This window comes from Manihot esculenta, chromosome 8, assembly GCF_001659605.2.
Source record: "Manihot esculenta cultivar AM560-2 chromosome 8, M.esculenta_v8, whole genome shotgun sequence".
In the NCBI taxonomy this organism is placed as follows: Eukaryota; Viridiplantae; Streptophyta; class Magnoliopsida; order Malpighiales; family Euphorbiaceae; genus Manihot; species Manihot esculenta.
In genome coordinates, this window is record NC_035168.2 from 13635738 (window position 1) to 13651018 (window position 15281).

Consider the following 15281-nt stretch of genomic DNA (forward strand, 5'->3'; position numbering starts at 1 on the left):
AAAGCATGAGTTGGGGAAGTCCAGGTTCGGCCGCCGAAAGTCAAGTTCGGCCGCCGAACATTGCATGGATGCGGAGGCACATTCGGCCCCCGAACGTGGCCTGGCCAACCACCTATAAAAGGGGCACTTAGCCGAAATGGGCGAGTTTTCTCCCATTTTCGGCCACAGCAAGCTTCCGACCTTCCCTTTGCAACTCTTGTGTTCTTCTTCCAAATCTCTTCCATTTTTCTTGAGTTTTAAACTCACATTGCAATTTTTGAGCATTTAAACCAAGTTTTGGAGCTTTGGGAACTCAGGAGCTCATTTTCGTGGATCTCCAAGTTTAGGTCGTCTCCCTCTCGACCTTCAAGAGGTAAGAGCCGATCTTAAGCTCCTTATGTGTTTTAAGTAAGTTTTATGCAAGATCTATGGGTAGAAATGCATGTTAGGTTATATGTTGAGTTATGGGTTAATCTTGATGTTTTGAACAATGTGTGTTGATTGGGTGTATTTGAAGTGTTGTAGTTGGGGTATATGACTATTTGAGACCCCTAGGAACTTGTATGCATGTTTTGGTTGAGGTTTATGCTTGATTTGAAGTTTTGGGAGGCAAGAGGTTCATTTGAACCAAGTTTCTGCCCTTCTGGCAGAAACCAGGTTCGGCCGCCGAACCCCCTTTGTGGAGGCAGCATTCGGCTGCCGAAGTTGCCCCCAAAAAGATACTTTCGTCTCTGTCTGGGACTTTCGGCCGCCGAAGGTGCCGCCGAAAGTGCCTGACTTTCGGATCTGTCCAGGACTTTCGGCCGCCGAAGGTGCCGCCGAAAGTGCCCTGTTCAGCCATTTCATGCATATCTCTATGTGATATTTTCAGATTGTTTTAGGGGGTTTTTGGGGAATATTTTAGAGTTATGTTCTAGTATGTTTGGTCCCTCATTTGAGTCCACCTGTGTAGGTTCGGACCCGAGGAACCGAGGACCCCAGCAGTGAGTTCAGCTGCTTCGGTGTTGTCAGAGTCAGCCAGAGGTGAGTGGAACTAAAACTTAATCTTTTAAATTAAATGCTTTATCATGTTTCATGCATCATGATTATGCAATAGGATGATTGCATTAGTTTTCACGAATATGCCGCATTGCATAAATTATTGTTATTGTGGGTGAATGTCGGATGACCCAGTTAGTCCATGACAGGAAGACCAGGCCCCATGCTACAGGCCTGGCACAGAGTAAAGAAAGACCAGGCCCCATTCTACAGGCCTGGCACAGAGTAAGGAAAGACCAGGATCCCATCCTATGGTCTAGCACGGTTATGGGACTTGAAGACCAGGAGCCCAGAGGAGGCCCTGGGAAAAATGGTAAGTAATATATGTTCCGACAGGAAAGACCAGGACCCCATTCTACAGGCCTGGCACAGAGTTAACTTGGACTAATTGGTGACGAGTTCACCCAACCCCTATGTGAATTGTTTGTGTTATGATGCATTTCATAGAGCATAGTGTTAACGTGTTTTAATAGCTCTACTCACTGGGCTTTTAGCTCACCCCTCTCCCTTTACCCCCAGGCTTGCAGGTACAGTATAGTGCGGGAGTCCGGATAGAGTAAAGAAGTCATGCTTATGTAATAGCTAGTAATGGACATGATCAAATTGTAATGTAAAAGTACAGTATAGTTATGTAATGAAGTTTATGGATGTTAGTGTGTGCTTGACCATAGATTGTTGTATCCCTTTTATACATGATCATAGAGATTTTGATGATGTTTATGTAAACCAACTCAACAGATGTATGTCACCCATTTGGGGACACAGATGAGATCCCACAGAGGGATCAAAGTTATGTTTATGTTTATGCACAGGTTGAGTTTGGTTGATGAGTATGGAAAGAAAAGTTTTAATTTTTATGTATGTTGTTGATCATGTATGGGATTATACAGGTTCACAGGTTTTATGTCAGGCTTGCTACGGGTCCCGGCGGTCTTAAGTCGACCCGGATCCTAGCGCCGGTAGCGGTCCGATTTTCGGGTCGTTACAGAATGGTATCAGAGCCCTAGGTTCATATGGTCGGACCTAGAGTGTCGGGCTCATAGATGTTATAGAAGGTCAAGCACAATAGGAAAAGATCATGTCCACTAGGATAGGATGTGGAGTCCTGTCTTGCATGATGATGTGAAATGCCATGATAATATGCATGTGCATTAATGATATGCTATGATATGTGATGTATGTGATGCGGGTTCATGTGTGCCCACATGAACCATATGATGCTAATGTTGCTTGTGATGTGCACTGTTTTTCAGAAAACAGGATGAGAGGAACTTGTCGATCAGCAAGATTGACTGGAGTACCACCTGAGGATGAGGGCATGAGCGCCCATCCTCCAGCATTGCCTAGGGCAATGTCTAGCAGGTCCAACAGGGACAGAGTAGTAAGAGACCCTAGAAGGTCTCTGGATCTGGGTAGGAGCAGATCAGTCAGAGGGACAGTTCAGGGAGGAGCGTCGGAGGATATGGGGGATGATATGGACGTAGAACAGAGGAGGGATGGCAGTTTGGGAGTTAGTATGTCAGAAGAGGGTATGGGAGAGTCCCAAGGAGGCACTCAGGCCTCGGGATTTGTACAGCCACCTCACTACCCACACTTCTCACAACATCCCGGGTATTCGATGGGAGGTACATCGGATTACCCTAGTTTCACCCCTTATCCCACACAGATGCCATACCCACCATACTACCCATCGTACTCTCAGTACCCGATGTATCCACCTCCACCCTACTATCCAAATCCAGCAAACCCTACCTCAGAAAATGTTGCACCACCTCCACCACCTGCAGAACCAGCAGCCCCAGTTGTTCAGCCACCTAGACCTAGCTCAGCCAGTAGGAGCAAGGTTAAGATGACCGACTATATGAAGCTGGGTGCTCCCCAGTTTGAAACCGGTGATGATCCGTTCGTGTACTTGGAGCGGGTCAAGGCAATTACAGATGAGATAGGGGCGGATGACAGTAGAGCCATTCAAATGGCCGGGTTCACGCTAAAGTGCAAGAAGGCACGGGAGTGGTTCAAGAATTATGTGAACCCGAGAGTGGACAGCATGACTTGGGAAGAGTTTGCAAACGAGTTTGCAGGATGGGCTTTCCCTGATAGTTCAAGGGAATTGAAGATGATAGAATTCGAGCAGTTGAGGCAAACTGATGACATGAGTGTAGACGAATATACTGACAGGTTTATGGAGTTGTTGCCTTTTTCTGGGCAGAGTCTGGATACAGACCAGAAGAAGTCGAGGAGGTATATCATGAAGCTCCATTCCAGGTATTCCTCCTTGATACAGTCAGCAGATAGAGAGAGTTTTCATGCCATAGTAGACATGGCTAGGAGAATGGAGGCTAGTGCCATCATTCAGGGGACAGTTAAGCAGACAGTGGCACAAGCTTCTGGTTCTAAAACTCCGGGTGGGGGAAGGTTAGATCCCTCTACCTTGAGTGCAGCAACTTCAGGCAGTAAGAAATGGGGTAAACCCAAGGGTAAGAGGAATAAGTTCTGGAACAAGGTCAAGTCTAGTCTGGGATTTGGAAGTGGCTCAAGCTCTGGTGCGGATAATGCAGTTTGTGCAAGGTGTGGCAGACCACACAAGGGAGTGTGTCGGTTTGGGACGAACGCCTGCTTCAGATGTGGTCAGGAGGGGCATATAGCTCGAGATTGTCCAAGAGCGGCCCCGATGGCTCAGTCCCAGCAGACAGCTTCAGGCAGTGTAGCGCAGCCAGCAGCTCCAGCCATGACTCAGGCCAGTGGCAGAGGCAGAGGGAGAGGGGCAGCCTCTTCTTCAGCGGGTTTCAGAGGTGAAGGTCCATCAGCCCCAGCACGGATCTTCACAATGACACAGCAGGAGGCAGACGCATCCAACACCGTGGTGGCAGGTAATCTCGTCATTGGATGTTCGGATGTATATGCATTGATGGACCCTGGTGCATCTCATTCTTTTATTGCTCCTAGAGCCGTCCAGAGGTTGGGGTTGATGATCTCTGAGTTAGAGTGTCCTCTCTGGGTCAGTGGACCCAAGTGTGATCCATCTGTGGCAGAGTCAGTCTGCCAGTGTGGTCCTGTGTTTGTTGAGGGAAGATGCATGCCCGCCGACCTTGTGGTTCTAGATTTGACAGATTTTGACGTCATTCTAGGGATGGACTGGTTATCTTCCCATGGTGCTACCTTGGACTGCAGGGACAAGGTAGTCAGGTTCAGAGGTCAGGATGGATCAGAGGTCGTCTTCAGAGGAGACAGGAGGGGTACACCTAGAGGTATGATCTCAGCTCTTCAGGCTCGTAGGTTGCTTAGGAAGGGATGTCAGGGGTATTTGGCTCATGTGAGAGAGCTAAATAGTCAGGTTAGAGAGCCCGCCTCGGTGCCAGTGGTTAGAGAGTTTTTAGATGTGTTCCCAGACGAACTGCCAGGTTTACCACCTGCTAGGGAGATAGAGTTCGAGATAGAACTGATGCCTGGAACCCGACCGATCTCTATCCCTCCCTACAGCATGGCACCAACAGAATTGAAAGAGTTGAAGGAGCAGTTACAGGAGTTGGTAGACAAGGGCTTCATCCGACCAAGTACCTCACCTTGGGGTGCTCCAGTGTTGTTTGTGAAAAAGAAGGATGGATCCCTTAGACTTTGTATCGACTGCAGGCAGTTGAACAAAGTCACTACTAAGAACAAGTACCCATTGCCAAGGATCGACGATCTATTCGACCAGCTAGCAGGAGCGGGTTGTTTCTCCAAAATAGATCTGAGATCGGGGTACCATCAGTTGAGGATCAGGGAAGAAGACGTGCCAAAGACAGCTTTCAGGACCAGATATGGGCATTTTGAGTTCCTTGTGATGCCGTTCGGGTTAACTAACGCCCCTGCAGCATTCATGGATCTCATGAATAGAGTGTTTAGTCAGTACCTAAACCACTTTGTTATTGTCTTCATAGATGATATCTTAGTGTATTCTAGGAATGCAGAGGAGCATGCCCATCATCTGAGGTTGGTTCTACAGACCTTGAGGGAACATGGCTTGTATGCCAAGTTCTCTAAATGTGAGTTCTGGCTGAGGAGCATTTCGTTCTTGGGGCATGTAGTGTCAGAGAATGGGATTGAGGTAGACCCCAAGAAGACAGAAGCTGTGGCTAACTGGCCTAGACCCACTTCAGTGACAGAGATTAGAAGTTTCTTGGGTTTCGCAGGTTACTACAGGAGGTTCGTTCAGGACTTCTCGAAAATAGCAGCTCCTCTGACCAGACTAACCAGGAAGAATCAGAAGTTTCTGTGGACCGACCAGTGCGAGGAGAGTTTTGAAGAGCTTAAGAAGAGGTTGACTTCAGCACCAGTTTTAGCTCTGCCATCTAGTGGTGAGGACTTTACAGTGTTTTGTGATGCGTCCCGTGTGGGACTGGGTTGTGTGCTTATGCAGAATGATAGGGTGATTGCTTAAGCTTCTAGGCAACTGAAGAAGCATGAGTTGACTTACCCCACGCATGACCTTGAGATGGCAGCAGTAATCTTTGCACTCAAGATGTGGAGGCACTACCTCTATGGGGTTAAATGTGAGATCTTTACAGATCATAAGAGCCTGCAATACATCCTGAGTCAAAGAGACTTAAATTTGAGACAGAGGAGATGGGTAGAGTTGCTGAGTGACTATGATTGCAAGATTCAGTATCATCCGGGTAAGGCGAATGTCGTGGCAGACGCCCTAAGCCGGAAGTCACTAGGCAGTCTATCCCACATCACGGCAGAGAGGAGTCCAGTGGTGAAGGAGTTTTACAAGCTCATTGAAGAAGGTCTACAATTGGAGTTGTTCGGTACAGGTGCCTTGGCCGCTCAGATGAAAGTGACACCCGTGTTTCTGGAGCAGGTGGCTCAGAAACAGCATGAGGACCCAGAGTTAGTGAAAATTGCCAGGACTGTTCAGTCAGGCAAGGACAGTGAGTTCAGATTCGACCATAAGGGGATCCTCCGCTATGGGAGTCGTTTATGTGTACCAGATGACATAGGGCTAAAAGGAGACATTATGAGAGAGGCTCATAATGCGAGATACAGCGTTCACCCCGGAGCCACCAAGATGTATCAAGATCTGAAGAAAGTTTATTGGTGGCCAGCTATGAAGAAAGAAGTGGCACAGTTTGTGTCAGCCTGCGAAGTGTGTCAGAGGGTGAAGCTAGAACATCAGAAGCCGGCTGGAATGCTTAACCCGCTACCTATTCCAGAGTGGAAATGGGAGAATATAGCTATGGACTTCGTAGTGGGGTTACCGGCGACGTCCAACAGATTGGACTCCATATGGGTGATTGTGGACAGACTCACCAAATCTGCTCACTTCATCCCTGTCAGGAGTGGCTATTCTGTGGACAAGTTGGCGCAGGTGTACGTTGATGAGATAGTCAGACTGCATGGGGTTCCTGTTTCTATAGTGTCAGATAGAGGGCCCCAGTTCACCTCCAGGTTTTGGCGGAGTCTGCAGAATGCTATGGGTACTAGATTGGATTTCAGCACTGCCTTCCACCCACAGACAGACGGACAGTCAGAGAGGACCATCCAAACCATAGAAGATATGCTAAGGATGTGTGTGCTGGACTTTGGCGGTTCTTGGAGGCAACATCTACCTTTGGTGGAGTTTGCCTACAATAACAGCCATCATGCTAGCATCGGGATGGCTCCATATGAAGCTTTATATGGAAGGAAGTGCAGGTCACCTGTTTGCTGGGAGGAAGTTGGAGAAAAGGCCTTGGCAGGGCCTGAGCTAGTAGAGATCACCAGCAGGGTGGTACCCTTAATCAGAGAGAGAATCAAGACGGCTGCAAGCAGACAGAAGAGTTATGCAGACATCCGCAGAAGACTAGTAGAGTTTCAGGAGGGGGATCTGGTATTGCTCAAGGTGTCTCCTATGAAAGGAGTGGTTCGGTTCGGGAAGAAGGGTAAGCTGGCTCCGCGGTACATTGGACCCTTCGAAGTCTTGCAAAAGATTGGGAATGTATCGTACAAGCTGGACTTACCTGCTTCTATGGCAAGAATCCACCCGGTTTTCCATGTTTCTATGTTGAGAAAATTCGTGTCAGATCCGGGCAAGGTTCTTAGTGAGCCTGATGTGGAGATCCAAGAGGATCTAACCTATGTTGAGCAGCCAGTACGGATCCTAGACACCCAGATCAGAAAGCTAAGGAACAAGGAAATCCCAATGGTGAAAGTCCTTTGGAACCACCACAATTTGGAAGAATGTACCTGGGAGACACGGGAGTCCATGCTCCGGCAATATCCCCATCTCTTTTAGAGGTTAGTATCTATGTGTTTTGTATGTATGTTACGTTTTATGTTATCCATGTACTAGTTGAGGAACATTCGGGGACGAATGTTCTTAAGGGGGGGAGAATGTAATACCCGGCTAGACTCCGGTATCGGAATTCCTACCGTCCGGTGGAATCTCGGATGTCGGAGACCTCTAGAAGGGTAGAATCATGTTTTATAAAAATGTTTTAATGTGTTTTATGATTTTTAAGTATTAAATAAAATGAGTTTTTGCATGAAAAGTCTTTGGAGGAAAACCCAGGTTCGGCCGCCGAAAGTCAAGTCCGGCCGCCGAACATGCATGCGTTTTGGAGGCACGTTAGGCCCCCGAAAGCATGAGTTGGGGAAGTCCAGGTTCGGCCGCCGAAAGTCAAGTTCGGCCGCCGAACATTGCATGGATGCGGAGGCACATTCGGCCCCCGAACGTGGCCTGGCCAACCACCTATAAAAGGGGCACTTAGCCGAAATGGGCGAGTTTTCTCCCATTTTCGGCCACAGCAAGCTTCCGACCTTCCCTTTGCAACTCTTGTGTTCTTCTTCCAAATCTCTTCCATTTTTCTTGAGTTTTAAACTCACATTGCAAGTTTTGAGCATTTAAACCAAGTTTTGGAGCTTTGGGAACTCAGGAGCTCATTTTTGTGGATCTCCAAGTTTAGGTCGTCTCCCTCTCGACCTTCAAGAGGTAAGAGCCGATCTTAAGCTCCTTATGTGTTTTAAGTAAGTTTTATGCAAGATCTATGGGTAGAAATGCATGTTAGGTTATATGTTGAGTTATGGGTTAATCTTGATGTTTTGAACAATGTGTGTTGATTGGGTGTATTTGAAGTGTTGTAGTTGGGGTATATGACTGTTTGAGACCCCTAGGAACTTGTATGCATGTTTTGGTTGAGGTTTATGCTTGATTTGAAGTTTTGGGAGGCAAGAGGTTCATTTGAACCAAGTTTCTGCCCTTCTGGCAGAAACCAGGTTCGGCCGCCGAATGGAGTTTCGGTCGCCGAACCCCCTTTGTGGAGGCAGCATTCGGCTGCCGAAGTTGCCCCCGAAAAGAGACTTTCGTCTCTGTCTGGGACTTTCGGCCGCCGAAGGTGCCGCCGAAAGTGCCTGACTTTCGGATCTGTCCAGGACTTTCGGCCGCCGAAGGTGCCGCCGAAAGTGCCCTGTTCAGCCATTTCATGCATATCTCTATGTGATATTTTCAGGTTGTTTTAGGGGGTTTTTGGGGAATATTTTAGAGTTATGTTCTAGTATGTTTGGTCCCTCATTTGAGTCCACCTGTGTAGGTTCGGACCCGAGGAACCGAGGACCCCAGCAGTGAGTTCAGCTGCTTCGGTGTTGTCAGAGTCAGCCAGAGGTGAGTGGAACTAAAACTTAATCTTTTAAATTAAATGCTTTATCATGTTTCATGCATCATGATTATGCAATAGGATGATTGCATTAGTTTTCACGAATATGCCGCATTGCATAAATTATTGTTATTGTGGGTGAATGTCGGATGACCCAGTTAGTCCATGATAGGAAGACCAGGCCCCATGCTACAGGCCTGGCACAGAGTAAAGAAAGACCAGGCCCCATTCTACAGGCCTGGCACAGAGTAAGGAAAGACCAGGATCCCATCCTATGGTCTAGCACGGTTATGGGACTTGAAGACCAGGAGCCCAGAGGAGGCCCTGGGAAAAATGGTAAGTAATATATGTTCCGACAGGAAAGACCAGGACCCCATTCTACAGGCCTGGCACAGAGTTAACTTGGACTAATTGGTGACGAGTTCACCCAACCCCTATGTGAATTGTTTGTGTTATGATGCATTTCATAGAGCATAGTGTTAACGTGTTTTAATAGCTCTACTCACTGGGCTTTTAGCTCACCCCTCTCCCTTTACCCCCAGGCTTGCAGGTACAGTATAGTGCGGGAGTCCGGATAGAGTAAAGAAGTCATGCTTATGTAATAGCTAGTAATGGACATGATCAAATTGTAATGTAAAAGTACAGTATAGTTATGTAATGAAGTTTATGGATGTTAGTGTGTGCTTGACCATAGATTGTTGTATCCCTTTTATACATGATCATAGAGATTTTGATGATGTTTATGTAAACCAACTCAACTGATGTATGTCACCCATTTGGGGACACAGATGAGATCCCACAGAGGGATCAAAGTTATGTTTATGTTTATGCACAGGTTGAGTTTGGTTGATGAGTATGGAAAGAAAAGTTTTAATTTTTATGTATGTTGTTGATCATGTATGGGATTATACAGGTTCACAGGTTTTATGTCAGGCTTGCTACGGGTCCCGGCGGCCTTAAGTCGACCCGGATCCTAGCGCCGGTAGCGGTCCGATTTTCGGGTCGTTACAATGAGTTTCGCCTCTGTCTGGGAGTTTCGGCCGCCGAAGGTGCCGCCGAACCTGCCTGACTTTCAGCTCTGGAGGGACTTTCGGCCGCCGAACCTGCCGCCGAAAGTGCCCTGTCCAGCCTTCCTTTGCATGTTTTTGCATGGATGTTTTGAGATGTTTTAGGGGGTTTTTGGGGGATGTTTTTAGAGTTATGTTCTAGTTGTTTGGTCCCTCATTTGAGTCCACCTGTGTAGGTTCGGACCCGAGGAACCGAGGACCCCAGCAGTGAGTCAGCTGCTTCAGTCAGTGTCAGAGCTAGCCAGAGGTGAGTGGAATAACTCTTATGCTTTTAAATAAATAAATCAGTTTTGAGCATGTTCACGCATCACGGATGCCATGTGATATTTTAGGTTGTTTGCATTAGAAATCACGAATATGTTGCATTGCATAATATGTTGTTGATGTGGATGAATGTTGAATGATCCGTTAGCCCTCATATGTTATGACATGATGATATGATATGGAAGTCCAGATGTGGCCTGCACTACGCCCCTGGCACTATGTAAGAGAAAGACCGGACGTGGCCTGCACTACGCCCCCGGCACTATGGAATATGTATGTTATGTTATGTTATGTATAAGAGAAAGACCAGGTGTGGCCTGCACTATGCCCCTGGCATGATTGGAATATGTAGAGGGCTAAATGGTGACAAGTTCATCCTTGATATGATTAGTTGTGATGTGATGCATTCCATGATAGCATGTGTTTTAAATGCTTTATGATTCTGCTCAATGGGCTCTAGTAGCTCACCCCTCTCCCAAATTCCCCAGGTTTGCAGGTACGGGTTAGACAGAGAAGTCAAGAAGAGTAATGAAGTTATATGTATGTAATAGCTAGAATGTGGACATGACGGATTGTATAATGATGTATAGATATGTAATGTAATGATATTAAGGTTAGAAGTGTGCTTGACCATAGTATAATGTAATCCCTTTTTTTTTTGAAACATGATCTTAATGTTATTGATGTCCATGTTTAGCCAACTCAACACTTGTTATGCCACCCATTGGGGCATTGATGAGATCCCACAGAGGGGTCAAGTTTATGATTGTGTATAAGTTCAGTGCACGCACAGGTTGAGTTTGGTGTATGTTAGAATGTATGAAAGAAAATTTTTAAATTTTTTATGTATGATTGTTGATCATGTATGGGATTAAACAGGTTTACAGGTTACATGTCAGGCTTGCTACGGGTCCCGGCGGCCTTAAGCCGATCTGGATCCTAGCGCCGGTAGCGGTCCGATTTTCGGGTCGTTACACCTCCCAAACTTCCAAACATGCATCCAACCCTCTCAAATCATGCATACACACATACATCAACACATAGGGGTCTCAAACTAACCTAAACCCCAACAACAACACAAAACAAGTAACTCAGCAACCTACATTGACCAAAACTCACATAAAAACCTAACAATGTTCAACTAACCTAAACATGCACTTGTACCCCATTAACTCTCTTAAAACTTGTTTAAAACATAGAATGAGCTCAAGATCGACTCTTACCTCTTGAAGATCGAGAGAGAGTGTGACCTAACTTGGAGATTTGGGGAGGATGGGTTCCTGAGGTCTCCAAGCTTCACAACTTCGATCTAAGCTCGAAATCTTCAAAAACCAAGTGAAAACTCATAAGAAAATCATGAAAATTCGAAGGAAGGAGCTCAAAATCGATGAGGGACGGCGGAGAACTCACCTTGGCCGAAAATGGGGAGAAAAGCTCACCCGTTCGGACATGGGGACCCCTTTAAAGGTGGCTGGCCAGGCCACTTTTCGGGGCCTAACGTGCCTCCGCATGCATGTCATGTTCGGCGGTCGAACCTGGACTTCCCTCTCTCATGCCTTCGGAGGCCTAACACACTCCCGAAATGCATGCATGTTCGGCAGTCGAACTTGAGGTTCAGCAGCCGAACCTGGGTCTTCCTCCAAGGTTATTTTCATACAAAACTCATTTCCTTTCTTGCTTAAAACCATAAAATACATTAAAACATCTTATGAAAACATGGTTTTACCCTTCTAGAGGTTTCTGACATCCCAGATTCCACCGGACGGTAGGAATTCTGATACCGGAGTCTAGCCGGGTATTACAAATGCTCTCGGTAGGTCAACCTGACTTATAACCATCTTGAGGTCTGGCATTAAATGCCATACAAATTCTTCGGGAATAACTCCTGGTTGATCGGCCTGATGTATTCCCATCTTAAGGTCTATCATGAATTGTTTTAGAAACACCTTGTGTAGCAAAGCCAACACTTGGTCTTCTAGCCTAATGGGCTTTCAACTTATAGCTTTGTTTTAGTGGAACTAACACTCAGTCTTCTGGCCTGGCGTATACCCGCTTTAAGGCCAGACATGAAATTTCATAGAAACTCCTCGAGAATAACACTCAGTAGGTCGGCCTGGCTTATAAAGCATGACATTAAATTCCTTAGAAACTCTTTAGGATTAACTTTCGGTAAGTCGGCCTAGCGTATACCCACCTTAAGACCTGGCATGATCTGCCTTACAAACTTCTCGAAAATAACACTCGGTAGGTCGACCTAGCTTATATCCACCTTCAGACCTGGCATGAATTACAAACTTCTCAGAAATAACACTTGGTAGGTCGGCCTGGCTTATACCCGCCATCAAGCATAGCATTAAATGCCTTACAAACTTCGCAGGACTAACACCCGATAAGTCGACCTGGCTTACACCCACCTTCAGGCATGACACTAAATGCCTTGTCGTGTGGGACCCATGCCCGGATGGCTTTGTGACATTTTATGAATTTATTTTCTCGAACCAATGTAGGACCTATGCGCGGATTATCTACAGGACCCACACTCGGATGTCCTTGTGGCCTTTTATGAATATATTTCCACGGATCAATACTGAGATTATAATGCGGGACCTATGTCTGGATTATATGCGGGACCCATTTTCGGATGGTCTTGTGGTCTTTTATGAATTTATTTTCTGCGGACCAATACTGGGGTTATAATGTGGGACCCATGCCCGGATTAACTATAGGACCGATTCTTGAATGCCTTTTGTGGTCTTTTATGAATTTGTTTCTACGGACCAACGCCGGAATTATAATACAAGACCCATGCCTGGATTATCTATGGGACCTATATCCAGATGGCCTTGTGGCCTTTTTATAAATTTGTTTTCACAGACCAACGTTGGGATTATAATGTGAGACTCATGCCTGGATTATCTGCGGGACCCATGCCCATATGGCCTTATGGCCTTTTATGAATTTTTTTCTACAGACTAACCTCGGATTTTACCTTAGTGATTGCCTTGTAGCCTGGCATGAGATGCATTGTTATACAAGACCTATGCTCGGATGGCTATGTGGCCGTTTTATGAATGTATTTCCGTGAACCAACGCCCAAAATTTGGCCTGGCAATTGCCTTATGGCCTATGTTCTTGTCTCCATGCTTTCATCCAACGATTCTGATTTTCCTATAAAAAAAGTTTGAAGAATGCATCCTGGTTTTATAACATTACCATAGATAATAAATATTTCTCTAAGGATAAAATAAAAGACTCAGTCGTCTGACTTGACCATTCTCAAGACTTAGAATTTGATTTTGTAGCTAGAAATATGTGATATTCTTTTTATTGTTACCCCTATTAACGCTTGGTATTCCTGCAAATACATGAGTAATCCCCACAGGTTCACTGGGTAGTTTCAAAAATTTTTACCTCGAGCTCAGGTCTTCTATCTCTTCTACTCTTTTTGATGAACTTTTGAAGGGTGGTGTTTCTTACTAATCTCTCGATCTCATCTTTTAGATGTCGGCACTCCTCCATTGTATGTCCATGGTCTTAATAAAAATAGCAGTACTTGGTTCTGTCTCTTTGGGTTGAGCTCGAGAGGCCACCTGATCTTCTTATTATTTTTTCTAATCCATATTAGAATATGCGTTCGTGAGTTGTTCAATGGGGTATATTCCTTATAATTACCTCTGCTATTCTTTCCTTGGGAGAGCGGGTATTTTATGTGATTTCTCTCATATCCTTGCTTCTTTGGCTTTTGGCCTTGCTTCTGACCCATCTTTTTGTTCTCTTCCCATCCTTTCTGGCACTTTTGGTAGCCCATACTAGCCTCCAGCCCGCATCCTTGGGAATATCATCTGATAGCTCCTCTTCCTCGAACTTGTACTTCCCTTTAGACTGAGTCTGGATTGTCTCAATCTGAGTCCTTGAGGTCTCTACGAAAACTTCCTCCTTCTCCCTAGAAGCCATGAGTGATGCCTCTTCCCGAACTTTGTATTGCTCAAAAATAACCTACAACCTTCTGACGTACTGGAGTATTTGCTCAATATTCAGATTATTAAAATCTACCTCAATGACAATATGGGTGTATTTTGTCCATGACTCGTGGTTGTCGAAGCCGGTCAAAAATAACCTTTCCGGTTATCAACAATATTACTACTGTAGATAGTGGCAAAGGATCGTATCCACAGAGAATTGAAAACTTCTCTATTTTTCTCAACAAGACCAAGAGAATTGACCGAATGAGAAACTGAAAGCAAGTAACTGAAAGCAGAATAAAAATTAAATGCAGTAAAAGTAAAATGGGGGGTTTTGAGATTGATTTGATTGAGCAACTACTGAAAGCAATTAAATAAGCGAATAATAAAATAAAAGGGAAATCAATAATGAGAAAGGTTTAGTTGAAGAGTTGGATCCATTTCAGTTGTTTGGATTGATCATTGAAACTTATGTTCTTTTGATTGATTCAATAGATTAGTTATGGAGATGGAAAACGCTTCTCACCACCATGTCTCTCCTTATGATTAAACCAATTAGGGAACGTCATTTAATTAATTACTAGTTAACAAATTGCCAAGGAACGTCCTTGAGCCTTAGGCATCAAAATAATTGTTAATTGCATGAAGAGATAGAGAGATCCAATCCTAGCTACTCAAACGCATGAGATGTTGCTAGATCATACAATTTCCTTAGTTTTTACACCAAGTGTTCTTATGTTTGAACAATCCAAGCAATTACGGACTTAAAATTATCCAAACTAACAATATATTACCTTGCAATCAAGAATCAAGTGGCCAATTTGATCAAAACAACAAAGCAATAATAGATTCAAGCATGAAATTGTATGAATATTGAAAAAACCAAAGACAAACAATTTATGTTCAAATCTCACAATCCATTAAAACAACTTTAGTTTCAACCAATCTTCAACTAGAATAAAAAGTTTCAGCCACTCATGGCTGAATCAAAACCAAAAAGTAAAAGAAAAGAAGAAAGGTAGAAGAAGAAGGAGAGGTGGAGGTGTCGGCCTTGGAGAGATGAGGCGTGAAGATGATCAAGAGTTGCTCTCAGCTGGTTAAGTGCTTCTTAAATAGGATTAGAGGCTGACCTTGCTTGTAATACCCGGCTCGTTCAGGCATCGGAATTCCTACCGTCCGGTGGAATCTCGGATGTCGGATTCGTTTTGAGGGGTAGTGCAAGGGTAAACTGACGTTTTCTACAAGGTTTTCTAAAGGTTTTCTAACATGGTTTTAAGTGTTTTATGGTTTTGAAAGGAAAGGAAATGAGGTTTGAAGAGAAAAGACTAAGGAGGCAAAATGCAGGTTCGGCCGCCGAA